Genomic DNA, 9,676 nt, shown 5'->3' on the forward strand with positions numbered 1-9,676 from the left:
AATGCCATCTTCTTTTCACTCTTGGGGACAGCGGGTCCACCAGAAAATACTTGGAATCACTGGGGCAGAAAATAGAAGGCTCTCTGGCAATAACATGCTTCTGACCCCAGTCTTTTTATGCCCCCAAGAAAAGAAAAGAGGTCCATGTGAAAACCCCTCCTGGGGTTTCCCAACCAGTTAAACATGAGGGAGAGAAAGAAAAGAGGAGAACATTCTAAATAAAAGCAACGTCTTTGAAAAACTTCAAAGAAACATTTCTCCTGTTCAGAAGTCAAGAGCACATGTGGCTGGTGGTGAAAAGAGAAGTGGTGTCATCTGGGCAGAAATATTCTCTTCAAATATGTCCTTTAAGAAAAGCAAGAAAGGAGAGCCCAAGAGACTGAGAGGAGAGAAAAAATGCAAAGAGGGAAGGGACGTTAAAGAGGAAAAAGAAAAAAGAAATTAAAAAACCCTCCTAAATCTTGTAATGTTTTAGGAGGGCTTATTAGAAGAACAAAAATTAAGTGCCATACAGAGCTGTGCTCCAGTATTGATGGCCTTTATTCAAAGAGCCATCACCCTGTAAACTCACTTTAACAACTCCCTTCAGATAAAATATAAAAATTAAGGACATTTACAACACAGCTTAGTAGCAGATGTAGTCGTCCTGTTGGGGCTTAGATCAAATAGTGATGTAAACCCCAGCAGGATAACAGGTCTTACAAAAAAGTCCTTAACAACAGCCCCCAAAAATCTTGGAAATCTTACAAAACATGTTTCCCATTCTCTCCCAACCTCAAGGGTCCCCCTTCCTTCCCCCAACCCTCCCCTGAACTGCTAGACTCCTTTTCCATCGTCATCCTTGTCTGGAGTTCTTATGAGTCACTCTATACTTAGCAATGGGACCAAAAAAAAAAATCTGGTTGGGCTTCTGGTTATCTTCTCCAACTAGTCATCTTCCCCCATCACTACCTGTGGGAGCATCAGGGTGAGGGATGTGCCCAGCAGTGTGGGAAACGAACTGAAATGTACATATAGCTCAAATGGGGATTGAGGTCTGACCTTCACCTTGGTCTCATCCCCATCTGCCTCTCTTCCTCCTCCAACTCTCATTTATGCACCCAGAGGATCCTCAAAGGAGGTTTCCAATTTGATGCGAAGGTTGGATTACTCAATAAGGTGGGAAACATTTATGTCTGTAACAGTGTAACAAATGCAGGTGAAGGACTTTCCCCAAGTCTACCCTTTCCCAAGATTTTCTCCAGGATTTATTCTGGGAACTATCTCCATCCATCCACCCGCTCCCTGCACTCACTCATTCACTCATTCAGTATTTCGAAAGGTATATTTGTGTGCCTGTGACATGCCAGGCATCTGGCAGTGCTGGAGGCGTGGACGTGACCATCCTGTTGGTTATGGTCCTCTTTGCTTTTGAGTTGACACATCTGTGAACTGGCTTTGGAAAGAGAAAGAGTTTAGGGAAGGAAAGTGGAGAGGGGTATAAGTAAGCGCTATCTGAGAATTTCTGGTTGCTAGGTCCAGTTTTGCTGTCACCCTAGCTTTTTCAAATGAAGCCAGTGACCTCTCTTGTCCCCATGGTGTATGGGAAAAGAGTCATGTAGCCCTGCAGGCCCAAGGTCTTGTTCCTGGATTCTGTTTTTCTGGCAGATGATCAGTTAGCCAATAATTTGGGAGTGGTGGTATTAGATGTTTGGCCATAATGTGGCCCTTGGACCAGACAGAGGCCAAGAGGCTGGAAAAAAAGGAAGACTCTAAAGGGCCTTCATGAACAAGGGAGCAAGTCCTGACCCTGTAATGAGCTCTATTCTGGGGGCAGGTCAGGGCCCTGCTTCACTGGGAGCAACCGATAAAAAACCAAAATAAAATGTTATCACCTCAGCTGGCTAAGCCAAGGCCAGTGAGAAAATTGTCCTAGGAAGCCCTGAAAGCAGAAAATAAGAGGCTGGCTTAAATGTCACATGGAGCTTAAGAAGGTTGGAGAGGGGCTTCCCTGGTGGCGCAGTGGTTAAGAATCCGCCTGCCAACGCAGGGGACACGGGTTCGAGCCCTGGTCCGGGAAGATCCCACACGCCACGGAACAACTAAGCCCGTGCGCCGCAACTACTGAGCCTGCACTCTAGAGCCCGTGCTCCACAACAAGAGAAGCCACCGCAATGAGAAGCCCATGCACCGCAACGAAGAGTAGCCCCCGCTCTCCGCAACTAGAGAAAGCCCACGCACAGCAACGAACACCCAACGCAGCCAAAAATAATAAATAAAATAATTTCAAAAATTAAAACAAAAAGAAAAAGAAGGTTGGAGACATTCCAGGGCTAAGTGGGGGCCTTCTAAGGTCATTCAGTCTAGAGTTTTCCAACACCCAAGCCAACATTTACAGCTTGAACTCATGCCCTCCCTGCCCTCTCCTCCTCTGCTTTACCCCAGAGGTCTGCAGTACAACTGGGTTGCAAATATCGTCTGGTCCATCCCTGTACCTCCCAGCTGGCTTGGCTGGGCTTCATTTCACATGTGCTCTAATCTGAAAACAAACACTGAAATCAGCTGCGAGGAGGCCACGCTGATATGACCAATGATCAAAGAAGGTCCTCTCTCTGGATCCCTGTAAGAAAGGACTCCAAAGGCATTTTCCTCACTCATACTCACTTGCACATCCTCCCACTCACAGGCATACATATACACATGTACACTCAGACAGGCACACAGATACAGATGCTCACAATCCCAGTGGGTTACTTCACTATGTGCTTGGCCATTTGGTCAAAGACGGGGCAGCGTTTACCTCTACGAATGCGAGGTCTAATCTGTAAAGAAAATGTGTGCATATGTAAAGAATCAAAGAAGATAATAGTTACAGCCTATGTCACAGGCGTGGACTAATCTTCGATTAAATAATGATATTCAGATGACATTTCTTGGCAATTGGCAGGCCAGCTGGAAAAATAAGTCAGAATTTCCACAGAGAATAGACTGTTTTGCCATCCAAAGCTGGCCAAGTACAAACAGCAAAGGTTCTAAATACATATGAATAAAAGGTCCCAGCACTCTGGCTTGCAAATACGCTTTTTCTCTACTCACAGAATTGCACACACCAGTTTACAGATGTGTGTGAAGTGCATATGTAAATTTAATATCTGCTGTATACACTTGTCTGTCCTCTTTCTCCTGCGATATCTCACCTGGGAAACTTCCTAGTCTAGTTCCTCATTCTTCAGATGAGGGAACTGAAGTCGAGAGAGCTAGGCTGCTGGAGGGACTTACCCAAGGTCATGCAGCAAGCCAGCCATCTTGACTTTCATTCCAATGCTGTTTTGAGTACGTTCTAACCTCCACAGAGCTGACTGGTGGAACCTGTCAGCACCCATCATGGGATGGAATGCATGTGCACAGGAGCCAGAGCTGCTGGGGCTGACGTGTAAAAGGTACGTGTGTGTAACAGGACGTGATGGAAAAACGTACACTCTGGCTCTGGCTAGACCTGGTCTATTGTCGGTATTCGAACAGGAAAGAGATGGAGACCCTAACATGGGTACCATTTACACAGCGGTGTCTGGGATCAAGGGAAGCCCATAAGGGATGGTATAGAAACCCATGTAAGCAGCGCCAGAGACCTGAAGGAGGCTAGTGGAGGGAGGTGTTCCGCAACCCAGAGAAAGTAAGGTTGATCTCTGGTGGTGGGGGGGGGGGGACTCAGTCAACGAGGGGGACCTGCAGGGAGGATGCTGGGAATCAATACTGTGAACTCACCCTTCTCTATTCTCTCAGCTCCTGCTTGTGCCTCCCACTGGGTAAACTCAACAGGAGCTAAAGGCCGGGGGCCATGATGTGGACCATAAACTGAGCCTCCCAGGGGGAGGGAGGGCTGACTGGATCTAGAGGAGCAAATAGAACTTCCCACATGTCTGGGTTCAAATCTCAAGCAGCGTTGCTACTTATGAGTGCTGTGACTTGGGACAAGTCCTACTACTCTCCGCCACTGGGTGCCTCATCTGTGAGCTGGTTATGGTGCCACCCACCCTGAGAGGTGCAGTGACTCTTAGAGCTGGTGTATGGATGGCTCCGAGCTTAACACCTAGTGTATTTGGTCCATTCCGTCTTCTCTCAGCAATGCCAGAGGCCCCTGGATAATTCTGTAAAAGGAACCCGAAGCCTTATACTTTTACAGATCTTTTGATCTAGAAATTCTGCTTCTAGGACTTAGTCTCAAGGAACTAATCTGGCAAATGCACAAAATGTATAATGTTTTTTGCCATACCACTACTTAAAATGTGAAAATTGGGAGCAGCTTGACTGATTGTATCCATCAGGATTCTTAGATGCAAACCACAGAAACTGATTCTTGACGAGTTAAGCAGAAAAGGAATTAATTGAAGGATTACTGGATGACTCACAATTGCCAGAAGAGGCCAGCCTGCCTGGTGGGTGAGAACAATTGACCTCCTGCTGTACACTTGAGTCTGTGGCTGATAATCTGTGGGTGTCGATGTAGACGTAAACCTTGCCCCAGACGCCCAGGGTGTTCATACCCAATAGTGTGGGGCAAACCAGCTTGTCTCTACCAGTCAAAGTCTTGGTTCTTAGGCGTGTTCTGGAGGTACAAGCAGGATGAGGCAGACGTGCTCGGCAGCAGCATTTGTGGAAAAGACTTGGAAGTGTCAGTGACCAGCAAGCTCCACACCAAGCATAGACTTAGGCTCCTCAAGGAGTCTGTCAGTGCGCCCCAATTCACAAAGTGCTTCCTCTAAGAGGTCACAGATAGACCAAAGTGATCTTGGGGGAAAGTGGACCCTGGGGGATGCTGGTACCTTTGACTTGTACCTGCCTGTGCCTGGCAATGTTGATGCCACACCCAGGTCCCCTTTCCTGGGCCAGTGTGCCCACCTAGATGGTGCGACTCTTGATTGTTGACAGCTCAGAGCTGCTCGCCTTCTCAGTTGAGCTGACCAAGAGAGTGCCTTGCTTGGGCAAGGTTTCTTTGTCCCTGACCCCAAGGGTCAGGCAAAAGATTAGACTTCACCTGAGACCACAACCTTGCTCTGCTCTTTCTCCTTCCCCAATTTTCTTTCCCTTCGCCCTTATTGGTTTTCCCTGAGGAGCACCCCCTTGATAAATCAGCTGTACTCAATCCATATCTCAAGCTCTGCTTCTAGGGAAATGGGCCTAAGCCCGTCTGACTCAGATTTGTGCCTGGTCTTGAATTCCTTCTTGCACGTGTGCCTGGCACCTGACCTCTGCCATCCTTTTGCTCCCAGCCTTTACTCTGACTATTGTCACCAAGCCCAGTGTGACAGTGAATGAGAAAAGGTATACAGTGTTGGGGACAGGACTGGCATTCATTCAGGGCTGCCGTTTTGCTTTGGTCCTCTTGCAGAAGGAGCCACATCTCAAGTGAGCAGACTGGGGTGCACTTTCTCCTCTGAGCCCTCTGCTCCCACCACCGGCAGCTAGTGTAACCTCTCTTGTCACATATGTCACACTCTATTACACTCTCTTCTCCCTGGCGAGACTGTGAGCTCTAGAGCAAGGCTGAGCCTGGGTCTTACTGAAATTCCGCTTGGTGTCTGGCCTCAAGAAATGGCAGTGATTATCATTATTACTGATTGGCACACAGGTAATCCTTGTCAAATGAATGAGAGAATCTTCAGAGGACAGGTTGCCCGATGCTCAAAGGGATAGTACCACCCTGTGGGGAGAGTGGATTTACCCAACTGCCAGCTCAGTTATCAGAGTAACCCACAGACGAGCTTAGGCTGAGAATAGAATGAGCACAGATTCTCATTACCTACAAGTCATTAAGTTATGATTAGAAAAAAGGGAGGAGAGAAGGGATGAACATTTGTAAAGGGATACGACATCTGTATTCATCCGTATTCAGATACCACAACCGGCCCACTGGGCCACCTTTAATGAACAACATATGTTACGGTTTCTGTGGACCATATTGTATACCTGCTTTGTGTTAAGTGTTATACAACACAAAGATGATTTCATTTGAGGTCCCTGTCCCCAAGGACCTCACAATTTCAAATAAACAGGCCATTATAATATGGATAATATTTTTTAAATGAATTTATTTATTTATTTTGGGCTGCATTGGGTCTTCGTTGCTGCGCACGGGCTTTCTCTAGTTGCGGCGAGCGGGGACTACTCTTCGTTGCGGTGGCTTCTCTTGTTGCGGAGCACGGGTTCTAGATGTGTGGGCTTCAGTAGTTGTGGCACGTGGGCTCAGTAGTTGTGACTCGCGGGCTCTAGAGCACAGACTCAGTAGTTGTGGCGCACGGCCTTAGTTGCTCCACGGCATGTGGGATCTTCCCGGACCACGGCTCGAACCCATGTCCCTTGCAGTGGCAGGTGGATTCTTAACCACTGCGCCACCAGGGAAGCCCAATAATGGATAATATTTGAGTGTTCACTATGGACCAGGCATGGTTTGAGGCACATCACAAATATTAATTCATTTAATCCTCTGTGTAACTGTCTGAGATAGGAAATTTTACAAACGTAAAAAGTGAGGCACAGAGAGATTTATTAACTTGCCCAAGGTACACAGCTCTTAAGTGGGAGAGTCAGGATTTGAACCCACAGCCTTTTCACTTCCTTGCCCTGCAGCATGCCACAGAACAATGAGTCGTGAATTAAGTGCCATGAGAAGCCCACTCTTCACATGGAAAACCTTTAACTAATATCCCGCCTGCACATCATAATTACGGTGTCCAGGATGGTAAAGCATGCCTCCTTTCTCTTGATCATCACCCCCTTCTCCTCCTTCTGGCCGACCCTGTCCCTCTCAATGCACTACCATCCCATTATCTCCATCTAGAACCTCAGAGCTGTCCTTGATCCTTCCTTCCCTCATGTCACCTGTAACCTGGTTGCTAAGTCTACTGAATTCTAGATGGACAAACCTCCAGAACTCAGCCCCTTCTCCCCACGCTCTTGGCCCTGGCTTAATTCAGGCCCTTCACCTCCTGCTTGGATCACTGCAATAGTCTCCCTTATTCCTGCTTCAATATGCCCTTCACACCACTGTCTTCCTCACCTAGCCCCCAACCACACTGCAAGCCTTAAGGAAGGGCCTGGGACTCTGGTCAAATCCACCATGGCAGGCTTGGGCTCTGCCTTTTTAAGAACAATTCTGGCCAGGACTAGGAAGTGACTCATCACCCCATGTGCAGGGCAAGAGAGGCCAGCTGTATGCACTGGAAATCACACTGCTTCTCAAAAGTGGATGCCCATATGAATCACCTGGGAATCTTGTTAAAGTGCAGATTCTGAGTCAGTAGGCCCGGGGTGGGGCCTGAGATTCTGCATTTCTAATGAGTTCCAAGGTGAGGCCAATCCTGCGGGTCCCTAGATTATGGTTTGACTAGCAGGGTGCAAGAGGACAGCTTCAAGAATTAAGGCAGGGGTTTCCCCTTAGGCCAGGACAAGTGGAGCTACAGAAGAAAAGCAGCAACAGTGTTCTTTATCGAGCACTTGCTCTATGCTAAATGCTGTGCCAAGTCCTTGTTTTGCATAGTCTCACCCAGTCCTCCTAATAACCCCATAAACTGAATCCCATTATTATCCCTACTTCCTGTATGAGAATACTGCGGTTTAGCAAGATAAGGGAACTGACCCAAGCTTACCCAGCTAGGAAATGGTGGAACTGCAGCTTAAACCTTTATATCTCTGTTCCAGAATTAGTCCTCTTAACCCACCTGCCACTCAGAGAAAAGGCCGAGGAGCCACGAAGGTCTGAAGGTGAAGGAACGGTGGAGAATGAATGCTGTATCCTACCAGTGGTGACTACTGAAAACCTAGCACAAGCTGACATCTTGGGTTCCTGACATATATTTTCTCTAATCTTTGTGTTACTGTTAAAAATAGGTACTATTATCAGAAATGGTCAGAGAGAGGTTTAGAGGCAGAAAGAGTGGAACCGAGACTCCAACACTGTTGCCTGAACTTCCCGTTACCTGTAGCTGTAGGCTGTCAACAGCTGGGCTGCCACCGCCCACTCAGTGTGGCCGAGGCCCACCTGGAGCAGACGCAGCAACAGAGCACAGACCCCCGGGGCCGAGAAGCCAGAGTCTGACGTTCTTGCCCTAAACAGAGACTAACGGCAGAGTGAGATTCAGTATGTGATGGAAAAACACAGGACTCGGGGTTTCGTCCCGGTTTTATAACAAATAAGCAGTGTGACCCTGAGTGGCCATTATCCCTCTCTGGGCTCCTTTTTTCATCTGGAAGGCCGTGGACAGGACTGGCTATATAATTTGCAGGGCCTGGTGCACAATGAAAATGTGGGCCTTTTGTTAAAAAATTACCGTGGGGCTTCCCTGGTGGCGCAGTGGTTGGGAGTCCGCCTGCCAAGGCAGGGGACGCGGGTTTGAGCCCTGGTCCGGGAAGATCCCACATGCCGCGGAGCAACTGGGCCCGTGAGCCACAATTACTGAGCCTGCGCGTCTGGAGCCTGTGCTCCGCAACAAGAGAGGCCGCGAAAGTGAGAGGCCCGCGCACCGTGATGAAGAGTGGCCCCCGCTTGCCGCAACTAGAGAGAGAGCCCTCGCACAGAAACGAAGACCCAACACAGCTAAAAATAATAAAATAAATAAATAAAATAAAAAGGAATTCCTAAAAAAAAAAAATTACTATGAATTTCAAGATGGTGGCGGCAGAGCATTAAACCAAGAGTGGGGCCTTTCTAAGGATGGGGCCCTGTGCGACCGCATCAGTCACCTGCCCAGGAAGCCAGCCTTGGCCATGCGCTGGGATGGTGTGGTGTCTAATGACCCTTCAAGCTCTTCTGTTCATAAGGTTCTCTGCTGTTCTCTGCTATTATCCCCACCTCGTTTATTTATAATTCATATGTCACCCAAAAAATATCTGTGGTGACTCTCTACCCGGCTGTGCCTTTGTCTGGTACCTCCTGGGATCAGCTCTCCCCTCCCCCCGTCTGCTCGACCACCCACAGGCCTCGTAAGGATTGCTGTCTCATGAACGTGAGAAAGTGGCCCAGATCTGTTGCCATCTTGGAAGAGCCAAGGGGCGGCATGGGTGGGAGGGATGAGAGCATGTCCTGGAACCCATCCTTCGCAGACAGCGCCTTCATTTCCCAGTTCTTTCCTGACTCCTCAAGAATGGGAAGAGAGAGATAGTGAGAGAGGGTGAGTCAGCAGCTCCAGTCCTGTCCTTGCCCCCTCCCTGCCCACCCCCCCCACCCCCCCCCCACCCCCCGAGGGAGTGAATACCTCAGTTCCCAAACTCTCTGAGTCAGGGAGGTCACCTTGAGGACATTAGCCTGTTTATCCGAACCATGCAGACCAAGCAACAGCTGCTGACATGAGCCCAGGAGGCGTCACTTCCTGTTGCCGGGAGACCAGACCAGGTGGACTCCCTGCCCTCCTCCTGGACGCCTGCCACACTGTCCAGGTGGCCCCAGGGCAGGGTGGGCATCGGCTTCCTGGTGTGGCTCCGGAGACTCAGCCCAGTGCTCGGGAGAGCCCCTGCCAGCATCTTCTCCAGGGATGCTGAGTGTCAGGGTTATCAAAGGGGGGGAGACCCAACTCTGGAGAGACAGATGGAGCACCGGCAAGAGTGTCTGCAGTGCTGGGGCCTCTCTCTCGGGCTTTGCCACTGATGCTAGGCAAACAAACAAACAATCTAGACAAGAAAACAAACAAAAAACTTGTCACCT

At 48.8% G+C, this 9,676-nt stretch overlaps 1 long non-coding RNA gene across 2 annotated transcripts in view; it reads right to left on the reverse strand.

The window, feature by feature from the left end:
• LOC309633181 overlaps positions 1 to 9,134 on the reverse strand; it is a 38,649-nt gene extending 29,515 nt beyond the window's left edge. For both annotated transcript variants that reach the window (XR_014247362.1, XR_014247363.1), the window contains exon 1: positions 1 to 9,134. This exon is cut by the window's left edge. This is a non-coding gene — a long non-coding RNA (uncharacterized lncRNA).
• Between the last annotated feature and the right edge of the window lie 542 nt (positions 9,135 to 9,676).

The sequence above is a fragment of the Balaenoptera borealis genome (genome assembly GCF_965194805.1).
Source record: "Balaenoptera borealis genome assembly, chromosome: 8".
NCBI lineage: Eukaryota > Metazoa > Chordata > Mammalia > Artiodactyla > Balaenopteridae > Balaenoptera > Balaenoptera borealis.